Here is a 24886-nt window from a genome sequence, read left to right on the forward strand (position 1 = left end):
CATTAGGGAACCATCAGAAGAGAGAGAACAGCAATAACATATAAACAGTTTTTTTGTTTGTTTGTTTGTTTGTTTGTTTGTTTGTTTTTAACCTTCAGTGCTTCTGTTTCCTTCTGACTTTTCCAATCACAAACTAGAGACATTTTTCAGCTCTTAGTTTTAGAGCCCATGTATCTGTATCATGTCCTGGCTTCAGGAAATACATCAAATGCTCTTAGAGAGTACTCTACAGCAACTCATAGAGTAATTCTCCTGGCATGTGAGAAATATGAATTTAAATGACCAAAGAAGGCCTTGAATGAGGGCATATCAATCTTTCTAGACACATGCTCTGACAGTCACCACCCATCCCACTTTACTATTCAGTAATTTTACTCTGTCCTGAATATATCTAACAAATAAGACCACACAAAGTTCTTAGACACAAGTATTTTTGTTTTTAAATTGCTTTGGACAACCTGTAGCTGCCTTGAAGCCTGCTTGGCTAAAATTCTGGTCCTAGTGGTTGGGGGTGGGGAATGATTTAATGACGAAAAGAAATTTTCCCACAAGCTATGGGTTTTACAACTCATTTTACTATGAGAGTACTTTCTAGATTGTTTATTTTCTGTACTTTTTGATGGATCTTAACTTCTTGAACCCTTTCCAAGCTTCATATTTGTGAGTTCAGTACTGTAAACTTACTACTGTAAGATTTTTCTTTTATCTCTAGAAAAATTCTGCAGTGTTATGGAGGTCAATATTATACAATCAGAGGTAAGCATCATATTTGCTTGTGTTCCCATCTCTAAGATTATATTTCTTTAAATATTTCCTAAATGTATTCAGGACCATTTTATATCTGTTCTTTATTGTGCCAATATTTTCTTTATTTTACATGTCTCTTTGCTAGCCTTTCCAGATGTTTGTGTCATTGATATATTTATAGAAATATACTGAGATATTGAAATACTGAGATATGGAAATACACTGAGATATAGAAATACACTGAGATATTTATAGAAAGCTGTCACATCCCATTCAGATTTGGCTTTGCCATACTAAACTAGATAATCTCCTGTAATGTCCTGTTGTAAAAAGGGGCTCTCCATTCCTGTTATCACTCTACAAATTCTTGTCTATTTGTTTCACTCTGAAATCATGTTTCTAGACCACAACTATGTCCAAAATTATACAAGTGATGTTCCAGATGATTCATTCATTCCATGTGTCTTTTTAGTGGGACTGAAACATTCCCAGTTCTACTAATAAACCTCTCTGATACATACAAGAATGGCAGTTTCCTTTTTAAGAGGTCACTCTTCAGTTTCTTCTTTCTCCCTTTATTTTGTCTATTTTTTTTCTAGCTTTTCAGAGACAGTCTCTTGCATAGACGATTACAATTGTGTTGTCATTTGCACCCTCGATTAATTCAATTTTTTTCTCCATTATAGTGATTCACACTAATGATAGATATCAGTGGTGTCTGGCTAACATTTTAAATACTTAAAAATCCTCTTATGCTTTAATGTATTTGGTGATTGGAGAAATTAATCGTTTTCCTGGGGATGTTTATCAACATTGTCCAACAAAGGTCATGTGATGAAGAAATTAATGTTGTTGGTTTTTTTTTTCTTCTTTTTCAAAAAAAAAAAAAAAAACCACAAAGACATTGGCATAATTTTCTGATTAAATGCCAGTAGGATGACTTTTTCCTTGTAGATAGTCAAAACTATTCAGATTTCACCTCACCATGTAAGTAAGGAAGTGTAAAGGAACAAAAAAAATAGGTAAAAAAAAAAAAAAAAAGGTTTTCATAAGATAAACCTTGCTGTCATGATTTTAGCTGGGGTTAGTGCTAATTGTCATCTTAGGTGTTCACACAAATTTTATTTTATTTTATTTTTTTTGGAGCAAAACAGTGACAATAAAACACCAATGTTTTTAGTTGTTGCAGAGCAGTGCTTGCAACAAAAGCCAAGGACTTTTCTACTTCTCATGCTGCCCTGACAGCAAACAGGCTAGGGGTGCACAAGCAGCTGGGGACACAGCCAGGACAAGTGACCCAGACTGACCAAAGAGATATTCCATGTCATATGATAAAATGCTCAGCAATAAACGTTGGGGTAAAGAAGGAGGAAGAGGAGGAATATTCAGAGTGATGGTGTTTGTCATCCCAAAAAACAGTTACATGCGATGAGTCCAGCTTTCCTGGATGGACCTGACATCTGCCTGCTGTTGGAAAATAATGAATGAAAGCCTTATTTTCCTTTGCTTGCACGTGTGGCTTTTGCTTTAAAGTGTCTTTATCTCAACCCATGAGTTCTCACATTTTTACCTTTCCAGTTCTTTCACCCATCCCACCTGGGGAGAGTGAGCAAGCAGCTATGTGGTACTTAGCTGCCTGTCAGGGCTAAACCACAACACCTGCGTTTGAGAAAGATCCCAAAACAACTTTCAAGTATACACTTCTACAGGAAGAAAAAAAAAAAAAAGAAAAAAGAAAAAAAAAGAGTACTAAATGTAAACTACTGTAAGAAAAACACTTTCAGTAGTTTTTTGTAGGTCACAGAGTACTTTGAAATGTTTTTCCAGCTTTTCTGTGCAGTGTGCTGCTGACATGGCATCAAGTCAGTTGTCTGCTTCAGAAACCTCAGCAGTTCTATTTTTTTGTTTTGTTTTACTGGAATAAATAAGACTGTGTGCTGTGGCAGTAGATGGGAAGTTAGCATAATAATTTCTGAACCTTTAAACAATGAATGTGACAAATGAACTCAATGCTACATATCAACCGTATGTTAGCCTTTGCAGTTTGTCAAGATCCTTTTTTTTTTTTTTTGTCTGCTACTATATTGAAACAGACCTCAGTGATGCCATAGGCAAAATAAGTTTTTGTGTAATAACAGTTTGTTTTAAAGTGCTTCAAAACTAAAGAGAAAAGAAAATAAACCAAGGCAGATTATTTGGGATAGCAGCAGCTATTTGATAAGCACTGTATATATATGTAGATTTTGACATTCTAGTCTAATTTAAAACTTCACTAGTGTTACAGTAATAAACAATAGCAATAATTCTATATGATTCAGTTTACATTTTTTTTTGTTTGTTTCTTCCTGAAAGATTTTGGTTAAAACTTATAAAGAATAAATATCTTTTGGTTAAGTCACAATATGCATAAAAATATTAATTTTAATAACCCAAATTTCTGAAATTGTCAGAACAATAGAGAGAGAAGAATTGCTATATTTTATAATAGTTACCTATGATTAGGACAATACCAAAAATATGTTTTCAATGGTACTTATCCATATAATAATAACCTTATTAATCACCTTAAAATGTATTATAGTTATATATATAGGGGCAAATTAATTTATTTGTATTAAGACAATGAATGTCTTTGATCTAGAGTACACATGATTAAATATATTTAAGATGTTTTCTTTAGAGGCTTTCTTCTCTAGGCTCAAAAAACAAAGTGACTTCAGCCACATATATCTAAACCCTTCACCATATTTGTTGCCCTCCTTTGGACACTCAAAAAAAAAAAAAAAAGTTTTGTTCAATAACATTATATCATTGTAATTGTCTTAAAAATGCTCTTACTTGAATATCATGGAATTTAATAGAATAATACAATATCCCAAGTTGGACAGATCCTCACAAGGATCATCAAGTCCAACACCTGGCTCCACATAGGTTCACCCAAAAATAAGATGATATGTCTTAGAATATTGTACAAATGGTTCTTGAATTCCAACAGGCTTGGCGCTGTGATCACTTCTGTAAGGAACCTGTTCCAGTGCCCGACCACCCTCTTAGTGAAGAACCTTTTCCTTATACCACCCTGAACCTCCTCTGATGCAGCTTCAACTTGCCATTGACCAAAATCCCCAGATCCCTTTCTGCTGGGCTGTTCTCCAGTAGGTGGAGTAGAGCAAGTGCCACTGTTCTTTTCTCTCTGGTGAACAGAGATAGGACCCAAAGGAATGGCATGAAGCTGCATCTGGAAGGGTTCAGAATGGTTATTAGGAAAAGGTTCTTCGCTGAGAGGGTGGTTGGACACTAGAACAGTTCCCCAAGGAAGTGGTCATAGCACCAAGCCTTATGGGGTTCAAGAAGTGTTTGGACAATGTTCTCAGACATATAGTTTGATTTTTGGGTGGTCCGGTGTGGAGCCAGGACTTGGACTTGATGATCCTTGTGAGGATCCGTCCAACTTGGGATATTGTATGATTCAATGATTCTAAGCTTAGCAAGGACTAGGTTGAGTATATTTTTACATTGCAGGAAAACAGGTTTCCAATCCCCAATCCCATAACCTAGGAACATAGATCTCATGATGACATGACAGTTCTGTTTAATGGCACTGGCTTTCATGCCTGGCTTCCTGCAAACACTGCTAAATCAGTATTTATCAGGAGATAACACATGACTCTCCAAAAAAACAGTTTGAAGACTCTTAATCCAAATAAATTGTTGCTTTTATTTGTTAAGAACATATATATATATATAGAAAGAGAGAGAACAAAAAAATCAAATACAAATGGAACCATAAGAAAATATAGAAAATTTGTATTTGTATACAGTACTGGCCTACATTTGGGGACAAAAAAAAATAAAAAAAAAAAAATACACATCAGTCACATTGTTTTACTTCGTAGAAATTTATATCCCAGTAAGCAAGATCAGAAAGACCATCTAAATGGTGAATAAAAATATTTTAACAGCTGAAATACATTATTTCTCAGTATCATAATGTATTAGAGAAAATAGGAGAAAAAAGATCATATGCATAAGTTCAAAACAAACAAACAAACAAAATAATAATAAAAAAAAAACTTAACAGAACAGAATAGATATTGTTACCAATAAGTACTGTTGCATGAGAGACCTAAATCTTATTGCTGTATTTTAATATAGGAGCCGTTAAAACAAAACTTCTTTTATTACACATAGGCAGAATGTATTCTTTACATAGATTGATTTCATATCCCTTATGGGATATCAGGAGGATTTAGTTATTTTCCGTCAGAATAGTAATTGCTCAATCCTATCATATGTATAGTCACTGTTGGTTGTCATTTTAGGAAAGAAATTCAATGGAGTGTCTTCACTATAGATGTTGGTACAATCACTTCCATCTTGGTGTTATAAGTGTCTTGTAGCTTGAAAAGCACATGACAGGAAATAAATTAAGTCACTTCGTTTACCCTACCTAGTAAAAGTCCATTTATTTTTTATGAACTAGTCAGTTGTGCTGAATATTTTAGTGCCACATTTCTGTTTCATTAATTTTATGTTAATAGAAGTTTTAACTTTTAAAAGATGTTGATACTTATACCTGGAAGTTACTAGCTGAAAACAAAGAAACCAAAAAAAATCTTATTGGTTATCAGATTTTCTGTCTCAGAATAGATCCACACTGAAGATGGGAAAGAGTTCCTTATCACTATTTTGCTATCAGAGATGTTTTGATTTTTTTTAATAATAATATATTGCTATTAATTAAATCATCACACAAATGATTTTTTTTTTTCTGTATATCAAAAAGTGACACTAAGAAAGTACCAAAGAACATGTATGTGCTGGGTCCTGCACTTTGGTCATAACAACTCTATGCAATGCAACAGGCTTGGGGCAGAGTGGATGGAAAGTTGTGCAGAGGAAAATGATCTGGGAGTGTTGGTTGACACTTGCCTGAACATGAGCCGGCAGTGTGCCCAGATGGCCAAGAAGGCCAACAGCATCCTGGCTTGTATCAGGAATAGTGTAGCCAGCAGGACCAGGGAGGTGATCATCCCCCTGTACTCTGTTCTGGTGAAGCTGCACCTCGAGTACTGTGTTCAGTTTGGGGCCCCTCACTTCAAGAAAGACATCAAGGCCCTGGAGCGTGTCCACAGAAGGGCTACAAAGCTGGTGAAGGGTCTAGAAGACAAGTCTTATGAGGAGAGGCTGAGGGAACTGCTGTTGTTTATTCTGGAGAAGAGGATGCTCAGGGGAGACCTTCTTGCTCTTTACAACTACCTGAAAGGAAGTTGTGGGGAGCTGGGAGTCAGCCTCTCTTCACAGATAACCAGCAGTAAGACTAGAGGGAATGGCCTCAGGTTGCACCAGGGGAGGTTTAGGTTGGGAATTAGAAGATATTTATTTTCAGAAAGAGTAATCAGTTATTGAATCAGGTTGCCCAGGGATGTGGTGGAGTCACCGTCCTTGGGGGTGTTTAAAGAAAGGTTGGATGTGGTGCTTAGGGACATGGTTTAGTGGGTGACATTGGTGGTAGGGGTATGGTTGGACCAGGTGATCTTAGAGGTCTTTTCCAACCTTAATGATTCTATGATTCTTTGTTCTTCGTATTGCCACTCCACCTCACAGACCTAAATTTGGGGCAGTGAAAATATTGTGAGGAAGAACAGTGAAATAGCAGGTTTCATCAGTAGTCTCTGTAAACCAGACTTCATATATTGTCTTACATCCCAGTCATAGTACATTCTCCAGAGTGTTGGAGATGTTCAATTTAAGACACTAGTTTATTTCCTACAGAAACTTAACTGCATTGGAGATATTACACCAGGTATATTTGACAAGACTTAATTTTCTTAAAGCCATATTTTTAAAAATACTATTTCTAAAACTCTCTAGTTTTTTGTTGTTTCATCCCATATGATCTCTTCTGTAATTTTGGTCTGGTTGCTGTCAATCTATTGTGTGGTAAGTAAATTTAGATTTCCTGACCATCTTTTTTTTTTTTTTTTTTAAATATATTTTAATTAATTCTCAAAGTAGACTTCTGATTCATCCTCACCAAGTTGTATGACATTTCAGAACTTTCATCTAGCCTTTTGCAAACTTTTAGATATTTCTAACAGGTCTTGCAAGTTACATGTTTCAGAAACATTTTTAAAAGAATATATTCAACTTAAAACATTTTACCATCCTCTTTAATTGCAGAAAGAATAATTTTATCTTTGCATGTTAAAGTATATATTATAGTATATAATAGTATAGTATATATTATATATATATATTATATTCCTATATGGAATATAGGAAAGATACATTTTTCACTATCTGATTTATGACTATAAACATCATTATTAGTCCTATTTTAATGACCTCAAATGTTTGTTTGCTTGTTTGTGTGTGTGTTTAAATATGTTGTCCCTGCATTAACTGCAAGACTTTTTTTAATGATATTTTGCTTCCTTAATCAATTCTTTTTTTTTTTTTTAACTGAACCTAACTGCTAGAGTTCAGTACAATATTATAGTTCTAATCTATATGAAATTAATTAACAGGTTTGACAATCTGAATTTGAAGCTTCCTATACTTTCATTATTAATTACATATAAATGTAATCTAAAATGCAAGATGAAAGTGCTGGAGAGAAGTTGAAGCCCACCTGGCTTGACTATATTTATCTTCATTATTATTCAGTGAACAGCCACAGTATATCCTGAAAGCTCTTTCATTTGTAGCTTATTTGTAAATCTTTTCCTGATATCAGCTTCATCTTGAAAGGAAACTATTATTTGACTTGGGAATACAGGGGAATTACCTTGAGCTTTATTAAGGTCTTTGTTAAGACATGAAACTTAAGGGATGCAAGAAAATCAGTTACATATTATTCTTCTAAAAATACAGAAGAAGTTTCATCCTAATATTTCTTCAAGTATTATAAGGCTGGATGATGACAGGGAAAATCATGTATCTGTGAGATCATCTCCAAACTAAGAGCTCTATTGTAAATAAATTATATGCAGAAGGCATATATTGACTCTAACAGTAACTTGGGGGAAAAAACAAAAACTAAACAAAACAAGAGATGTAAATAAAAGGGAAATTGGTAAGCAAGGAAGCAGTGACAGAAATCTTTAATATGAGTGTATTCCTCTGGGGGTCCTCTCTAATGCAGCAGGTGGTTGCCTCATAATACTTTCCAGATAATAATTACGGAGTTTTTTCCAGGAACTTGACAGAAGTTTTTGTTCCTCTGTGTGTTGCCCATAATGATGCTATTAGAGCTGACTGAAGGATGCTTTATTCAGGTGCAGAAATTACACTCTGATTTGATGCTAAGCTTTGTGAAAGTTCATGAAAATAACAGCAAAAGAAAAAATGCATGAGACCAGTAGCAGAAAAATACTGATACAACAGCTCAGTCAAAAGGATATGCAGTTGCAAGTGAAAGATTGTAGGGTTGAAAGTGAAGACCTACAAGCATACAGGTGGAACCCCTTTTTATTGCAAAACTTAAGGTGCTTAGGACACTGTGCAACACAAGAAACATAAGGGCAGATATGCTAATTGCAGGATTAAATCCTTTCTTAGAATCATAAGATAAAATCAATAGAAGTGTAGGAAATCCTGGTTAAATTTGGGAATCACCCATATAGTCACTCATAAAGAGAATTTAATTCTCTGTGATTGTGGCAAAGGAGATAAATGATCATTCTGGAACCATAGCACCTGCAGTGCAAGCTTGCCTAAATCTCAGCAATATCTTACGTGTGGTGTAACCACAAGAATGACAAAGAAATCCGCACCATGCACAACACCAATATTTAATAAATAAATTTAATAATTTCAAAGATCTATATGCAAAAGCCTGAATACAGAAAGAAGAAATCACAACATGAAGAGATGAAACAGTTGCCTATTCAAGCAGGACTGAGAGTGGTCAAGTGTGAGAGTGTGGCCGTGGGGGTTGACAAGCCCCATGGCTGGTGATAACATCGGACTCTTAACAATGAAGCCATCAGGACTGTAAAGAGTTTAGAAGGAACAAAGAAGGGTGATTCAGGAGACACCTTGCTTGTTCTTGACTGCTTGTTCTCCAGTCGTTAAGACATGGAAGTTTCTGGGTGTTTGCTGTTGCCGGGCAAAGTTGTTGACCAATGAAGAGTTAGTGGAAAAGTACTGCTGTAGAACAATTGGTATAATTGGTGTACTGTCCTCAGTAAAGTTAGATGAAGTTATGCCCTCAATAAAGTGGTAACAGTTACTGATCCTAAAAGAACCCTGGTGTCGGTGGGGTCACTACACCACAGTCAAGGTCTTCTCTTTTGACATAAAGTTTTCATGCAGAGCACAAGCGCTAAGACAATAAAAGACACTAAATACTACACATAAGTAAGAAAAATTCCAAGTACACTGCACTGAGATTTGAGAGCCACTGTCTGCCTCTTATGTGGACATTTCATGCGCTGACTGGGACATATTGTCTTTTTGACCTCCCATGGCTTGCAGCTCAGTTGAATAGCATCAATTGGACTGGCTTATTTTCTCTAATGAGTTTAGATCTTTGTTTCTCTTTTAAGAAACAGTGACATATGAAAACAGTGTTTTCACAAATAAAACGACTTTAAAAATAAAATAATTATGTAATTACTGTACGTTTTCTCCCAGAATTAACTTTGTCATTTGTCTGCAGAATTACTGAATAAACTAACAAGAGACAGTGCTGTAACTAAAAAATAAAAAAATGAATGTTTCTGTTTTCACAGAAACAGTGAAACTAGATACTTGATAAAAATGAAGAATAGCAAACAATAAAGGACATACTTGACTGGTGCAATTTGAAAGACAGTATCAGTCACACCTCTAAATGTTCATTATTCATTTCTGCAAAAAAAGTATGCAAAAAATAGTCCTCATTACTTATTTAGATATTGTGAGCCTTTGTGGTAATGTTGATTCACAGATTGATATCTTTTGGTTATTGTTGCATTATTATTGTTGTACTATCAGCATTTACATCCAAGAGATAGACATATGCTTTCATTTTCAACATTTTCTCCAAGTAAAGTTCTGTTCTATCTATATTTCACATTTTGTTTTATTTTTCTTATGCTAAAAGGTACTCACTGGTTACTTTATTCATACTACCATAAATTATAATGAAGATGTAATTTTTTTCTGAGAAACAGAAAAATGAAAAAAACTGGTTTTTTTTTTGTTTGTTTTTCAAAATAAACTTAGGCCCAAGTATGTTTATAAAATAACCAGGAACAAAAAAACAACAAACTTAGTAGGAATTGCAAACATATGGAAGACAGTGTGGAACTCCTTACCTGATTGTCTAGCCTACAAACTGTCCTCGGTCAGCTCCCTTTGGTAATTTAATCTGTAGAAATAATTAAACATTCATGAAAGGAGACTTCACTGGCTTACCAAATTTTAAATCATAGTTCTGCCTATGGACTGTGAACAGTTATTCACTTTACAGTGCAATCCTTTTGGGACATATAATAAATAAATAAATATATATATATATATATAATTTATATATTATCAAATAACCTGACCTCAGCCTTAAATCACATTCTGGAAGAGCTTATCTCACTCATGCACACACAAAAGTAGGTCAAGCTTGTGATTTAGAATCAGATCCACATTGTAAAGCATAAATTATGTCTTTCTTTAGAATAAAAACCCTTTGTGTAAATATATGCATTAATACAGTTACATATACATATACTACATAAAATATACATATATACTTGCACAAAGGATTTATTTATATATATATATAAACACAGAGGGTCTTTTAGTCCTAATGTATATATGAACACATCTAATGTATATCTGTATGTCTTTCTGTACTTCTGTACCGTATTTCTTTCTTCTAGGCATCTCTTTTTCTTCATTTCACTACATAAAATTACAGTTTTACATAACCATTCTGCATTTTCCTTCCACAGAATATCAGCCACAGTGCAAGAGATACTGAACATTAAATCTCTTATTAATAACATCAATTTACGTACAAATATATTTTCTTACCAAACCTCTCAAGTTAGAAATAATCAGTCCAGATCATGTTTACAAAAAAATATTTATGTTTGCTTGTTAATATTTTTTCCAAGCTTGCATCTTCTTCTAAGGATATAACAATTAACATAACACAGCATCTCATAGCATTTTTTAGGCTGGAGAACAGCAAACAACAGGATTCAGAAAAGGTGTTCTTATTGAAAATATATTCCCACCTACTGTAATAATGCCTATTTCACTGTTTCCCACAAAGCTGGTGGACTGAACTAAGTGATCCTATCACCCTTTCCTATCTCCAATCACAGAATTTGGGCTCTTCCTCTTGTTAGGAAAATGGTGTAACAATGTGATACAACATGTAATAGAAGTTTTAGTCTGACACCACATTCTCTGCATGTCACCCAGTTTTGAGAAAGTACCCAGTGCACTTGCCCCACCGTTGTTCTGAAATGTTCACTGAAACTGCCTCAAAATTGATGATACATTTTATGATTGCTAATTTTAAGATGGAGTATCATCATTAGCATAAGAGAGTCCTATCTGTTAACTCCAGATTAAGAAGAGAATAGTTCAGTTAGAAGGGATTTACAAAGATTATCAAGTCCAACTGCATGACATATTCAGATCTAACCAACAGTTATAGCATATTATTGTGGCCGTTGTCCAGGTGTCTCTTGAACACTGACAAGGATGAGGCATCAACCACTTCACTAGGAAGCCTGTTCCAGTGTTTGACTGTCTTTGCAGTTAAGAAATTTCTCGTTATGTCTGAGCAACCTGATCCAGTGTGTGGTGTCCTTGCCTATGGCAGGAGTGTTGGAACTAGATGATCTTTGAGGTCCCTTCCAACCTGAGCCATTCTATGATTCTATGAAAATCTGAACCTCCCTGGATGCAGCTTTGTGCCATTCTCACACATTCTGTCATCGATTAGTAGGGAGAAGACACCAGCACCTCCCTCTCTGCTTTCCCTCTTCAGGAATTTGTAGACAGCAATGTGGTGGCCTCTTAGCCTCCTCTTCTAACCGGACAAACCAAATGTCCTCAGCCTTTCCTCATAGGACATGCCTTCCAACCATTTTATCAGCTTTGTTGCCCTCCTCTTGACACTTTCAAGTATCTTAACATCCTTTTCATATTGTGGAGACTAGAACCACACATAGTATTCAAGGTGAGGCTACACCAATGCTAAATACAAAGGGAGAACAAGTGACTAGTTGTGTTGTGTTTAATGCATTCCAAAATGTAGTTTGTCCTCTTGGCTGCCAGGGCATACTGCTGACTCATGTTGAGCTTGCTATCAACCAACATCCCTCGATCCCTTTCTGCAGACTTGCTCGTCTCCCAGTTTGTACCTGTGTCTAGCATTACTCTGCTCCAGGTGCAGAACCTGCCATTTATCTTTGTTGAACTTCATGCCATTGATGATTGCCCAGCATTCCAATCTATCTAGATCCCTCTGTAAGGCTTTTCGTCCCTCCAGAAAGTAAACAGCATCTTCCAGTTTAATAACTTCAGCAAACGTGCTAAGAATGTATTCAAATCCTGCATCCAGATCATTAATAAAAGTGTTTAACAGAGCTGGCCCTAGAATTGAGTCCTGAGGAATGCTACTAGTGACTGGCTAGTTAGCAGGACGCTCCCCAGACTCCCAAGACTTTAGGTGAATTACTGAGAGGAGTCCAGCTATAACATTTGCTAACTCCTTCAGTACTCTGGCGTAAATACCATCCTGCCCCACGGACTTATGAATATTCAACTGATATAATTGCTCTGTTACCATTTCTGTGGCCACAAATGGAAAGTCATTGCTCCAGCATGAGGGTGCTCCTAAACAGCTTTCTTGACCTTCTTAATATTCTAATTATGTGGAATTTAAACTTATTATTTTAACGTTTAACAAGTACAGAGTAGAAATAATCTATTTCACAATTTTTTTCATGTGTATATTTTCTCATGTAACAATATACATCTAATATGCTTCAATACAATTTATTTTTTATTTTTTTACTAGAGACCATATTTTGCTAGAGGCAGATTTCTAATCTAAATACTACTTGGAAAAAAAAATCCATTAGTTTTAATCTTAATACACTCTTCACTATTTGGTTTAGTTATTCCCCGAGGTTTTGAAAGAAAATATACTATTATCTAATAGATTCTGGCATCATAAGCTTTAAGAAAAATCTTCATTAACATGCTTATCACAAGTATTAAATTATTTCATGGGAGATGGAACAAATCAATATACTGCTGAAACCTCCCCAGAGATGTATGGTTCAGTTATGTCTATAATAAACAGCCAGGCATGTATTCCAAATCATCTAGAATGATGATAACCTTGGTTAACACAGCTAATATCTTTATTCAAAAGGTAGAAAGGTTTGTTTTTATTGTTTGCTGTTTCCTTAATTAATTTTATATATGTGAACAAAGCTTCTGAGTGCTAATGATGTGTGGTTGGTATGGTACAAAGAAAGAATTTACCTCTACTTCATCCTTTCATGCTAAGACACTGTTCACTTCCTTATCCAGATTCAGTGGTCTCTAACAGAGTCATTGGGGAATTATTTTGACTTTGCATCATAAATAATGGAGTGAAAGAGGGTCTATGAGAGTTATGGCAGTATATTTGTAGGGAATCTGAAAAAAAAATAAATTGAAAAAAAATATATATTAGCTTGTTATTCAATACCTATACTAGGTATTCAAAATAGTAATTTTCTGTCCTGACTCTGAATATTGCAATGAATATTGAGAGTTAAGCTTCTGGAGAGAGAGAAAAAATAAAAAGAAAAGAAAATATTAAAGGGTACTAGTGTGTACTATGTGTACAAAGATATATATATATGGAAAAATGTGTTGGGGTATAAAGAATTAATAAATTAAAAGATTGAAACATGAAACTCAATATCACTGGTATAGACCTTCACTCTTCACTTGTTATAAGTAAGGTGAAAACACATATCTACAATTTGTTTATTATTTTCCACAGAGAAGCTACATGATGTAAGGAAAAGTATTGTGTTTTCTGTTTGTTTGTTTGTTTGTTTTGTTTTTCTACTAAAATGTCAGGAGATTGAACTAAGATGTTTTATACTCTTTATCCCTCCATTCTCCATTACTGCACCCTTTCTACATTTCAAGAAAATATTTCTGTCTCTCTCTTTTTTTTTTTTTTTTTCCGTTGTCTGGAGCTGCATCAAAAGAAGTGTAGTTGACAGGTTGAAGGAGGTGAGTCTCACCCTCTACTCTGCTCTTATAAGACACCACCTAGAGTACTGCATTCAGTTCTGGGGCCCGCAGCACAAGAAAGACTTGGACCTGTTAGAGTGACTCCAGAGGAGAGCCATAAAGATGATCAGGGGGCTGGAGCATCTCTCCTATGAAGAAAGGCTAAGATACTTGGGGTTGTTTATCCCAAAGACAAGAAGGCTCCAGGGAGACCTTACAGTGCCCTTCCAGTATCTAAAGTGGGACTACAAGAAAGCTGGAGAGGGACTTTTTGTGAGGGAGAGTAGTGATAAGACAAGAGAAAATGGTTTTAAACTAAAAGAAGGTAGGTTTAGATTAGATATTAAGAAGGTATTCTTCACAATGAGTATGGAGAGTCAGAGAAGTTCTGGATGCCCTGTTCCTGGAAGTGTTCCAGGCTGGGTTGAATAAGGAAACCTTATCTAGTGGAAGGTGTCCCTGCCCATGGCAGAGGAGTTGGAGCTAGATATCTTTAAGGTCCAACCCAAGCCATTCTATGATTCTATGATTCTATGTACAGCCCGGAAGACATAGATTACAATTTAGCACAGCCCAATGTATCCTAAATAAAACAGAGAGTGGATTTGGAATGAAAATTATTACTTGGGGGGGTGAGGGGGGGAGGGAGGAGAAGCTTCAAGCTGGCCTTCTGGATAATTTCAAAGGTCTTCATGTCTCTGTATCTATCTGTGATCTCTGATAACAGCTAACAGAAAACTTTAAATTTATTCAAGGATTTTTCTGAGCCAGATTATTTTTCTAGGTCTTATAGTTCTCTCTCTTTTTTTTTTTTCCTAACTGTCTGATCAATTACAAAACTCAGTGGCAAACTTCAGCAGATATAGTATTCTGTAGCAAATAATTCCTTAGCTTTGCTACTTGTGGTGGTGGATTGTACAACGAAATGGTCATTCAGATTATGGGGTCTGAAGTGTGCATGCAAGAAGGGGGGTTGTTGACATTGTTCCAATTAGTAAGTAAAAATAAAATAAATTAATAAAAGAAAAAAAGAAATAACTCTTTCTTTGATGATTTTTCTCTGTAAGATTAAAAAAAAAAAAAAAACAAAACCCTTTCCTTTCTCCTATTCTTATAATTATCAGGTCTTCAGTTAATTTCTGATTAAAATGTTTTCCAGTTGAGGACATATTTTCAAAAATTCAGTTATAATTTTGGACAGATGTAGCTACTGTGTTCAGTCTTTTCCCAGGTGCTTACTCTTGGGTTTGTTTCAACCCTTGACATCTTATATTTGATATGTAACGTAGAATGTCACTTTTGTTTTTCTTTATCATTCATCATTCCATTTGTTACTCATTTTACACAGGGTGTTTCTGAGAAGAGGTGAGGTGTTTCAAAAATGTTTAAGCAACATTTCTATGTATGAAACAATCTCTAAATCAAACCATCTTCTACAGACCTTAGCCTTTTCCTTCACTCTTTCCATTTCTTTATTTTTACACATATGGTGGATACTGTCTCTGTATTACTTTTTAAGCAAAATGTATTAGACAGTGCTTCAAATTTATCCCATACTTATAACAACAGAAATATTATTATAATTCTGCTACATTGGAGTATTTGTTCATTAAATGACAATGAGATTATCTGAATGAGCTAAAATTTGGCAACTAAATATAAGACGTGCACACCAGTCACAGAAAACCACTTTGTATAATTAAAAAAAATTCTTGCAAAAACATGTAGGATATTGAAATCATTTGTATCTCTTGCTGTTTAAAGCTGATTAGTCATCTGTATAATTGCTTCTGACCTACGAAATAGGAAGTAAAATCATTTAACTCACTTTAGATCACCAAGGAATAGGATTTATTTCATATTTATATCAGAAAGGTAGGCAGAAAAGCAGTGAGATAGATCCCTTTGCATCTATTAATATTTTTTTGTTTATATACTATATTGCAACTGCACTCTTAGACATGAGAAACTAGTTAAATAGTAGGATCTCTTGCCATTGATTGTAACTGGAACACAATGGGTGACTGTGTCAGGGACCAGAGTGCACCCTCCTCATCCCACCCAAGTGTTCGGCTGTTAATGCCTCAGGCAAGTGTTGGTTTGGTACAGCTGTGTGAACTGAGATTGGGCTGATGGGAAGCAGCAATGCGAGAAATGTCTGGGAGATGTGGGGCCTGACTCCAACTCCTTCAAGTGCTGCTTTTAAGCTCAGGATCTCGCAATGGGTCCTGGCTGTAGTCAGACTGAAGACATGCCATGTGCCTTGTCAATACTGACCCACAGGCACAATTATACACTTGTATTTGGACCTTCCTGGTCACTGCAGACTGGGCCAGGCCATCACATGTCTGACCACAGTCACTGTCCCTGTCCTGGCCCTGCTCTCCTGACTGTGGGACTGCACTCCTTGGTGAGTTACTGTCACACCCACCTCTCTCTCTCTCAGCTCTTGACTTCACCACTCCTTGACACTTTCACTCATATATACATATATATACACACACATACACACATATATTATTATTATTTTATTTATTTATTTATTTATTTATTTATTTATTTATTTTTAATGTATGTTTCATACATATGTATCCACCAATTGTGTCAAAAAGTTGTCTTCAGTGCTCTGCAGGAACATCCTGGACTGTTTGTGCCTAGCTATGTTGTCTTTCCAGAAGATGCCAGGGTGGTTGAAGTCCCCCATGAGAACCAGGGCTTGTTATTGTGAGGCTACTTCCAGCTGTCTGTTGAAGGTTTCATCTACTTCCTCTTCCTGATCAGGTGGCCTGTAGCAAACACCCAAAACAGTGTCAGCCATGGAAGCCTGACCTTTAATCCTTACTGATAAGCTCTCAACTTGCTCTTTATCCACCCCTAGGCAGAGCTCAATGCATTCCAGTTGTTCTCTCACATAAAGAGCAACACCACAGCCTCGCCTTCCTGGCTCGTCTTTCCTAAAAACACGTATCTGCCCATGACAGTCATCCCACCATGTTTCTGTAAATGCAATGAGATAAAAGCCCTGCAACTGCACACAGGTCTCTAATTCTTCTTTTCCCCCATGCTACACACATTGGTGTACAGGTATTACAGAGAGGTATTCAAGTCTGCCAATATTCCAGGAGGGGTGCAAGAGGACACCCCATAGCATGTTAAAAGACTATGCTGAGAGCAATGGGTGCTGGGACATTCAAACACTGGGTACACATTCAGCAAAAGCCACCTGGTTAATCAACACTAGGGGATCTGCCAGCTGAGCTGGTCCTGGCCAATCAAAACTGTTATGTACTGTAGAAGGAGATAAAGTTCCTGTAGTGCACATAAAAAAAACATGCTGGGGAAGACAGTCTAGGTTATTCTAGCCTTGGGGAAAGGAAAGCCCATCCATGGGATGGCTTTTGTTCAAGGACCTGGGTGAACTTGGTGGGTAATGCAGAAGGATGGGTAAGTCTGGACTAGATGGTGTTTGTCACTCATACATTCTGTGATGTTTATGTATTTTACTTCTATTATCCCATTCTTATCCCATTCTCATTACGTCCATACCCCTTTCTACATTTTTTATTCTATTCCTCTGTTGAAGATGAAAAAAATTAAAAACTAGAAAACTAAGCATAATTAAGTCTAATTGAATATACAAAAATGTTGTGTAACAGGCAGTGTGTTTTTGACTGGATTACTAGTTTGTTTTTAACCCCATATTCTTTTGTCAATATATATATCATATAGCCATTAAAATCTCTTCTCCACAGGGTTGCTGTCTGTCCACTCATCAAATAGACTGTATTCATGTTTGGGATTGCCCTGATCCAGATGCAGGACCTTGCACTAGGCTCTGCTGAACTACAAGAAGTTCACACAGGTCCACCCCTCAACCCTAACAAGTTTCTGTGTTGACCTCATGACACAGCCTGGTGTCATTGGCAACTTGCTGAGGGTGCATTCAATCACACTGTCCATGTCTCCAACAAAGACGTTAAATAATACTGGTCTCGATATTGACCCCTGAGCTATACCACTAGTCACTGGTCTCTGCCTGGATATTGAGGCATTGCCCACAACACCTTGAGTACAACCATCCAGCCAATTCCTTATCGACTGAGTAGTCCATCTGTCAGATCCATTTCTCTCAAGTTTGGAGACAAGAATGTCACGCAGGATAGTGTCAAAAGCTCTGCACAAGTCAAGATATATAGTGTCAGTTGCTCTTATCTTATCCACCAATGCTGTAACCCCACTGTAGAAGGCCAACAATTTGTGAGGCACATGTTGCCTGTCACTGATCACCTGTCTATCTATGTGTGCCTTAGAATACTTTCCAGGGTGATCTGCTCCATAATCTTGCCAGGCAAAGGTGAGACTCACTGGCCTGTATTTCCCCAGGTCTTCCTTTTTTTTCCCTTTGTGAAAATGGGGGTTATGTTTCCACTTTTCCAGTCTCTGGGAACTTCACTGGACTGCCATTACTTCTCAGATAAGATGGATAGTGACTTAGCAACTTCGTCTGCCAGTTCCCTCAGTATCCATGGGTGCATCTCAATAGATCCCATGGATTTGTTAGATGTCCTTGACCCTTAGATGGTCTTGAACCTGGTATTCTCCTACAGTGGGTGGTTCTTCATTCTCCGAGTCATTCTTTTACCTTCTGTGATTTGGGCAGGATGGCTAGAGCTCTTGCTGGTGAGGGCAAGTGTTTCATAGGCTTAAGTCTTGTAGATATTAAATTGGGTGGCAGACACTTACTAAATTTATGTTGTGGTTTAACCCAGCTAGCAGCTAAGCACCACACATCTGTTTGCTCACCCTCCCGCCTCCCTCTCTGGGATGGGGGAGAGAAACAGGAAAATGAAGCCTGTGGGTTGAGATCAAGTCAGTTTATTAAGACATGATGATGATGATGATGATTAATAATAATAATAATAATAATAATGTGTATGAAACAAGTGATGCACAATGCAATTGCTCACCACCCGCTGACCGATGCCCAGCCTATCCCCGAGCAGCCCGGCCCCCCCCACCCCGGCCAGCCACCCCTATATATTGTTTAGCATGACATCAGATGGTATGGAATACCCCTTTGGCCAGTTTGGGTCAGCTGTCCTGGGTCTGTCTGCTCCCAGCTCCTGCTGCACCCCCAGCCTGCCCGCTGGCAGGACAGAGCGAGAAGCTGAAAAGTCCTTGGCTTAGTGTAAACACTGCTCTGCAACAATTAAAACATCAGCCTGTTATCAACACTCTTCTCAGCCTAATCCAAAACATAGCACTATATCTGCTACTAGGAGGAAAAATAACTTTATCCTAGCTGAAACCAGGACAATGTAATAAATTTTATTTACTTTACTAAGTTTTTTAGGGAAGATTGGCATGCAGGACTCTTCCCACGTGTCTTCTACCAGACTTTTAAAAGAAAAAAAAAATCTAATTTGTCTTGTTTTTCATATCAAATTTTTGTATATACATTAATCTTTTACCCCTGTGAAACTGAGATTATAGCTCTGTGTGGAATGATTTCAATATCTGTCCAACTTTTTTTTTTCAGAATGGACCTGTATTTCAGCATTATGGACACTACTTGAATCTCAAGACAGTCTTTTCATCCTCACTTCTCTGGCATGCTGATTCTTATTTTAATGATTGTTTTACATGTTCCTTTCTTGAAGTCTTTGTGTCAGCCATTCAAAGAATGAATAAAGTACAAATGAGTTACTTTTGAAAATTCAGCTCCCCTCAAACTAAAGGCAGAACTCACCTGCCTAAAAATAATCATCTAGAGTGCTTTGATATATCCTAAAGTATGCTACTTTGCCAAAAACAGGTCTCTGTAGGTCTTCCTTGGTTTTATTAGAATAATATTATTTGATCTTGAAATATGTTCTAAATTGGTATTTAGATGTCAAGGAACACAGAGGTGTGTTCTATGCTGATGAGGGCAGTAGATGACTTACAAGGTGTTACATGAATGGCTTGACAACTACTGTTTGAGATGAAGGTTTGATTCTTGTTTGGAAGCTTTTAACAGGACACAGTCCAACTGCTGTACTTCAAAATACATTTACACTTGAACCAATTTGTTTTGTTTTAATTATTATTTTTAACTTGATTACCTCAGAAATCTTTTATTTTTGTTTTGTTAAGGTATGTCTATGTGACTTCAATGCGATGGGCTATACAAACTCTCCCCTTGACTGATTTTTTTATATATATATATATTTTTTTCCCACTACAAATCAATGAAATTTCAAGTAGTTTTTAAATTTATTTTGTCCTTAGGACACAGAGTGCAGAGTTCCCTCATTATCACTGTAAATATGTTAAGTTATGAAATTAGAAATTAATGAAATATATACTATATGAACATAGGGTTTACCCATTTTAATTACAGATTCTTTAATTATTATAATACACTGATTTCATTGCTTCTAGTCTTCTTACACTCTTTAAATTCAATTTATTTCTACTAATTATGTCAGTTGCAACACTATCAGTTCAACAACATCAAGATTTCATCCAAGGATTCTCAGTTAGGTACCAAATGGTGGACCAGCATGCTGAATGTGACTCTAGTGTGATAAAGTCACATTAGAGCATGCACAAACACTTTGTGTTAAACTATCAATACCTAACTAGTCTTTATACTGTCTGGTATATTATCTGCAGTACTACCTGGTAGTTAATTTGTTTTACAGGAAGGTCAGGTAAATTAGTAGAGCAGATCATAACACTTTCAGTGATTTCATGCTTACATGAATATAATAAATGAAATTGTCATGACCACAAAATACTACTAAGGAATTTTTTTCTCATAGTATTTCATTTTTGACAACTTCAATAAAACACATTTTGGAGGTTGTTGTGTCAGTGGCTCTCCAGACATTTAATTCCCAGGAATTTTCAGCTGGGAAATGGAGGCTCCATGTTGTTATTTGTGATGACTTTCTTAGAAACGTTCTTTCTGTGATAAATCACCACAGTTTCCCTCTGCAGGAAACACTACAGTACTTCATAGAAGTCTCAAATATCATATACTTTATGGAAGCCTCATAATGTACTTCTAGACATGTGTGACAGGTAAGTTCCTTGCTTTTCAGTCCAAATAGAAAAAAGCAAAAATCTAAAAGTAGAAAAATATATAAATAAATAAATAAAAAGTGTAGGTATTTGCTAAGCTCTCTTGCAAGCCTCTGGGTCTCATGCTACAGTGTGCCAGTATAATTTTTCTCTTCTGGAGCAGAAATTACAAATCTTTACTTCTCTTCGATTGGAACAATAATGACAGGATAACCATTTATTTATTTATTTATTGACCTTACAGAATCAATGCAGGCATGGGAAAGTGAAAGAGAATTCTGTGTTTTGCACTTCATTATCAGTGCAATTAAAAAAAAAAAAAAAAAGAAAAGAAAGAAAAAAAGAAATTACAGGGAAATATCCTGCTTTAAATCAGTGAGAAGCTCCATCATTTTACCTTTTTTTCCCTTGTGCAGTCTTTGTGGAAATAACTAAGACAAGTGTAACTGTCATACCAAACTTTTATGACTGCTGAAAAGATTGTACAATACAGGAAGAATCAAAATTAGCTTATTGAATTAATGGGATTGATGTCTGCAAATGTAATTCAAATTAGATATTTAATCATATATGTTGCAAAAATGCATAAAATGCAATAAATGAAAATGCACAATATTATTTTAGGTTCATTTCTCCAAATACACACAAACTTAAAAAATCCAAGACATTTCAGCACCTCTGACTTTTTTAAGTTTATTTGTTCTTTTTTTTTCTTACTGTAAAAATGCCCTATTCTGCATTTTTTTTTTCCAAAAGTAAATGATTACTTTTCACAGTGCAACAAAATAGTTATCTAACAATCATTTGCTGTTATTTTGAAAGGAATAGACCTAACTATTATCAAGGAAAAAAATTATAATCCAGTATAATCTTTCATCTAATAGAATGGTATTTTGATATTGTAATATTTGCAGTGCAATTACCAGTAAGTATTTCACTTTGTAATATAACTTATTCTGATTGAAATAGCTACTTGAAGTCTTCAGCTTGTAATAATGACAAAATAATTGATACATGCCTCTCATTTATTCCAGTTAAACCATAACTTCCCCCATATTTCTTGCTTTGCAGAAAAGAATACTAACAGAACTATCCAGATGCATTTCAGCACATATATGTAGTTATTCTTTCTTACAATTCTTCAAGAAAACACCATAGTGAAACACTAAAATGGATTTCCAAGAGACACTCTGTAATCCCTGTCATTGAGCACATTCAGAACTCAGCTGGATAACGCACTGAGCAACCTGACCTACTTTGACCTGTTTTTAGAAAGAAGCTCGACTAGATGGCCTTCAGAGGTCCCTTCCATCCTACATGACTCTGATTCTATAAACACTATTAATATTCTGGTACTACTGTTTACTAATGCTAGTGGTACTTTACTATTAAATCCTAATACTGAAAATAATTTACTGTTCAATGCTACTACTACTACAATACTGGTAATCTATAGCTATGAAAAATGTACTGTTGCATACACTCTGTGCAAACACAGGACTATCCTCTTCATAAATAGTAACTGGCTTAACAGGAGTACGAATGGGAATTATGAGGAAGAAATGAAACCATATCATCAACAAATAAGCAAAGGTAAAGCTCCAAATCAAGCTCATCATAGTTCTAATCATTTCTAGGAAGGAGGTAAGTTTTTGAATGCCCCTAACTGGAACAACAGTGTACATGAATTTCTACTTGTCTGCTAGGTCATAGTATACAAAATATTCAGAGCCTCAGGATATTCTGGTGACTTGTGATATGACCTTATTTGATGTTGCACAGTCATGAACTTCTGAATAACACTGTTCGCTTTTACACTTACATTCACACTTATAATAAACAAGGAGAAAATATACATATTTCAGTCTTGGGAATATATGCACAAAGGTGACTTGTCACCTCCTTCATTAGGAACACATAATCTGGGGCACTTTTTATCGCTATTTGTAAGCAATAGATATCATCAGTAGTAGACATGTAAAGCCTATTGATATAATATTAGGCTAACAACCCCTTTAGACTTCAGTTACTTTAACATGAAAGTCTGAAACTAGATAAACTTTAATTTTTTCTTGTTAGAAGAAACTAGTCATTACATACATTCAGACAAACATAATAATAATAATAATAAAGACCATACAAAAATCATCTGCTTGTAAAAGTTTCTAAGATATATTTCTTCCATAATGGATGTATTATAGAAGCTTATAGAAGCCTTGGGGTCAGGTTTCTTACAATTACAAATTGCAATTTCCTAACCAAGAGTTTTCACTGAGAGGAATATGCTTCCTGCTTTGGAGCTGATCTCTTTCAGTCCCTCCTTATCTAGCTACTCCATTTAGTAAAATAAATTAAGCCCAAGGTCTCTGAAATTCACTCATGTTAAGAATATAAATTACTGATAAAGCTAGTAAGTAAAGTTAGTAAATAAAATTCTTTCTTAAGCTACACATGGATTTAAATATTTACATAAAATGAGTTAGAGAAATAAATGAGCTAAGCCTTCACATTTTTTTTATACTTTCAGATGCTTCCAAATTCTCTTTTTCCTCTCAGGAAAAAAAGAGAACACCTTTAAATACAGCAGTGATCTACGTAACGCGCTGTTGATATCCCTCTTGTTTTACAGTTGTTTTAATTGTGTTACTGGAGCATTATAGCTCCATTCAGCATAGTAGGTGGCATTTCAAATGTCTAGGGTATGTCTAAAAATGACACAAAATACACATAAAATATGCATTCCAGTTGGTGTGTTTAGTTAATAAAATACAAAAGAATCATAATTTGATTTCTGGTATTCTTCTGAAAGGCAATATTTTCTTATAGGCTTAGCCAAAAAATCACTTACCAATCCAGGTTGTAGGTCCATTTAGGAGAACCAATGCATTTTTTGCTGTTTAATACCTAGAGTAGTAATACATCACAGAGTGCACCCTCAGCAAGTTTGCTGATGATAAAAAACTGGGAGGAGTGTCTGATACATCAGGGGTGGCTGATACATCAGGCCATGCTGCCCTTCAGAGGGACCTTGTCAGGTTGGAGAGTTGGGCAGTGAGGAACATCACGAAGTTCAACAAAAGCAAGTACAGGATCCTGCACCTAGGGTAGAATAACCCCATACACCAGAACAGGTCTGGGGCTGACCTGTTGGAAAGCAGCTCTATGGAGAACGACCTGGGAATCCTGATGGACAGCAGGTTAGTCATGAGACAGCAATGTGCCTTTGTGGCCAAGAAGATCAATGGTATCCTTGGGTGCATTAGAAAGAGTGTTGCCAGCAAGTCAAGGGAGGTGATCCTCCTCCTCTGTTCAGCCCTGGTGAGGCCACACCTGGAATATTGTGTCCATTTCTGTGCTTCCAGAAGGACAAGAGGGACATAGAACTACTGGAGCAAGTCCAGTGGAGGGCTTCTAAGATGGTTAGAGGAGTGGAGCACCTGTTGCATGAGGAGAGGCTGAGAGAACTGGGCCTGTTTAGCTTGGAGAAGATAAGACTGAGAGAGGATCTTGCCAGTGTGTATGCATCTTAAGGGAGGGTGTTGAGGATGGGGCCAGACTATGGACTCATTGGTGCCCAGCGACAGAACAAGAGGCAATAGGCACAAACTGAAATACAAGAAGTTCCATCTAAACAGGAGGAAAAACATCTTTACTGTGTGGGTGACAGAGCACTGGAATAAGGTTGCCCAGAGAGGCTGTGGAGTTTCCTTCTCTGGTGATATTCAAAACCTGATGGGATGTGATCCTGTTTAACATGTTCTAGGTGACCCTGCTTAGCAGGATTTTGGACTAGATGATCTCCAGAGGTCCCTTCCAACCTCAAGCATTC

At 36.2% G+C, this 24886-nt stretch overlaps 1 long non-coding RNA gene across 1 annotated transcript; it reads left to right on the forward strand.

Moving 5' to 3' along the window:
* The first annotated feature begins 204 nt into the window (after nucleotides 1-204).
* Nucleotides 205-23761, forward strand: LOC125180753 (uncharacterized). The gene is made up of 3 exons (XR_007159619.2): nucleotides 205-756; nucleotides 20974-21057; nucleotides 22129-23761. It is a non-coding gene; the product is annotated as an uncharacterized lncRNA (long non-coding RNA).
* The last annotated feature ends 1125 nt before the right edge of the window (nucleotides 23762-24886 follow it).

This window comes from Anser cygnoides, chromosome 1 (genome assembly GCF_040182565.1).
Source record: "Anser cygnoides isolate HZ-2024a breed goose chromosome 1, Taihu_goose_T2T_genome, whole genome shotgun sequence".
Taxonomy (NCBI): domain Eukaryota; kingdom Metazoa; phylum Chordata; class Aves; order Anseriformes; family Anatidae; genus Anser; species Anser cygnoides.